This window comes from Suricata suricatta, chromosome 13 (genome assembly GCF_006229205.1).
Source record: "Suricata suricatta isolate VVHF042 chromosome 13, meerkat_22Aug2017_6uvM2_HiC, whole genome shotgun sequence".
NCBI lineage: Eukaryota > Metazoa > Chordata > Mammalia > Carnivora > Herpestidae > Suricata > Suricata suricatta.
The window spans coordinates 9817069-9819441 of NC_043712.1; the positions used below are offsets into that span (position 1 = coordinate 9817069).

Consider the following 2373-nt stretch of genomic DNA (forward strand, 5'->3'; position numbering starts at 1 on the left):
CAGTGTGGTTTTGATTTGTGTTTCCCTGATGATGAGTGACGTTGAGCATCGTTTCATGTGCCTGTAGGCCATCTGGATGTCCTCTTTGGAGAAGTGTCTGTTCAAGTCTTCTGCCCATTTCTTCACTGGGTTATTTGTTTCTCGGGTGTGGAGTTTGGTGAGTTCCTTGTAGATTTTGGATACTAGCCCTTTATTTGTTATGTCATTTGCAACTATCTTTTCCCATTCTGTCGGTTGCCTATTTGTTTTCTTGATTGATTCCTAAAAATATGGAATGATTCATGAATTTGCATGTCATCCTTGTGCAGGGGCCATGCTAATCTTTTTGTATCATTCCAAATTTAGTATATGTGCTGCTGAAGCGAGCACTGGATTGTATTTCAAACGAATAAAAAACCACACTGAAGGGGGAAAAAAAGAACTAACCTGGGTAAAAAAATTTTTTGGGGGGGAGAGAGAGAGGGAAAAAGAGTGTGTGAGTGGGAGAGAGGGAGAGAGAAGCTGAAGCAGGCTCCATACCCTGACTGGAGGCTCCATCCCACAGCTTTGGGATCATGACCTGAGCCAAAATCAAGAGCTGGACGCTCAACCGACTGAGCCCCCCACCCAGGCCCCCCATCATTCTTTTTTTAACATTTGTTCATTTTTTGAGAGAGAGAGAGAGAGAGAGACAGAGAATGAGCAGGGGGGGGTCAGAGAGAGAGGGAGACACAGAATCTGAAGCAGGCTCCAGGCTCTGAGCTGTCAGCACACAGTCCCATGAGGGGCTCGAACCCATGAACTAAGAGATCGAGACTGAGCTGAAGTCAGACACTTAGTGGACTGAGCCACCCATGCGCCCCTAGAGCATATAACTCCTGATGTCAGGGTTGTGAGTTCAAGCCCCACATTAGGCATGGAGTTTACTTAAAAAAAGATTACAAAATTGCAAATAAATATTGAAAACTCTACCTAATAGGCTTGTTTTTCATAGTGGCATGGAATAGCCATCCTAATCCATGTGTATTGGAGAACTGAGTAAAAGATGAAGCACATGGAGAGCCAGGTTTCTCACTGATGTGGAAGGGATGCACGAGTGTGGCCTGGGGTGGGCGGGGGGGGGGGGCAGGAAGAACGTTGTGGTCCTGGCCTGGAACTGGAGGTAGCAGTATGGACTCTTGGATTTATATTTAGGCATGCACCTCCTTCCTAGTCCTGTCCACTGAGAGGACCTAGGAACAATGAGTGTCTAGCTCCTTGCTTCCAAAAACCATCCTCCCCTGCAGGAGCCAGGGATCCGTGGAGAAATGGCTGATTTCTTTCTTTTTCTTTTTTTTTTTTTAACATTTATTTATTTTTGAGAGAGATAGCAAGAGCACAAGCAGGGGAGGGGCAGAGAGAGGGAGGCAGAGAATCTGAAGCTGGCTCCTCACTGTCAGCACCGAGTCTGATGTGAGGCTTGAACTCACAAACCATGAGATCATGACCTGAGCCAAAGTTGGACACTTAACCAGGTGGCCCGAAGTGGCTGGTTTCTGGGCTAGACCAGAGAGGGTATAAGTATAAGATGAGTGTGGAGCATCTTTTTGGCCTCGAAAGTAAGCAAGTACTCAATGATCTAATCATTAAGAAATATCCGACAAATGAAAATTGAAGAATATTCCACAGAGTAAATGACATGTACCCCTCAAAAATGGCAATGCCATGAAAGGCAAAAAGGCTGAAAGACTGTTCCCAGGTTGGAGGAAACGAAAGAGAGCCAGCAGTTAGATGTGATCTATTATTCTGGATTGGATCATGAACCAGAAGACAAATTACCCTGAAGAGCATCACTGGCAAGGTTGGCCAAATTTGCATAAGACCTGTAGACTAGATATCATGTTATGTCAAGGCTAAAGGCCCTGATTTTGCTAATTGCACGTGGCTATATGCATGCCTATGTTCTCAGGAAGTGCACACTGAAGTATTTAGGGGCAAAAGGGCCTCGTATCTGAAACTTACCCTCAAGTGGGTCAGAAAAATGATATACTTAGAGAATGATTAAGCAAATGTCATGAATGTGAATAATCAGCAAATCTAGTGCCAGGGTATATGCAAATCCTTTGTGTTACTCTTAGAACTTTGACATTATTTCAAAGTAAAAAGTTAAACAGAAAAAAGAAAGAATTAGCCTGTTTGGATTCTTTTCTTTAAAGAGGGTATTTTTCCTCAAGACACTTATTCTTGTGGTTGCCGCTTCAGCAAGCCTACACCCTTGTTTAATGATTTCAGTAAACATCCCAATCTGGAAAGCGAACTAAGATTTGTTTACGAGGTCCTCATTCCTCAGCCATGCAGTGTAGGTTGCACTTCCGGAATGTCAACCCTTCCGGCCAGGTTAATTAACAATACCCA

The 2373-nt window shown here is 44.0% G+C and overlaps 1 non-coding gene across 1 annotated transcript; it reads right to left on the reverse strand.

Moving 5' to 3' along the window:
• Positions 1-263: 263 nt before the first annotated feature.
• LOC115277124 lies at positions 264-369 on the reverse strand. The gene has a single exon (XR_003902232.1). It is a non-coding gene; the product is annotated as a U6 spliceosomal RNA (small nuclear RNA).
• Between the last annotated feature and the right edge of the window lie 2004 nt (positions 370-2373).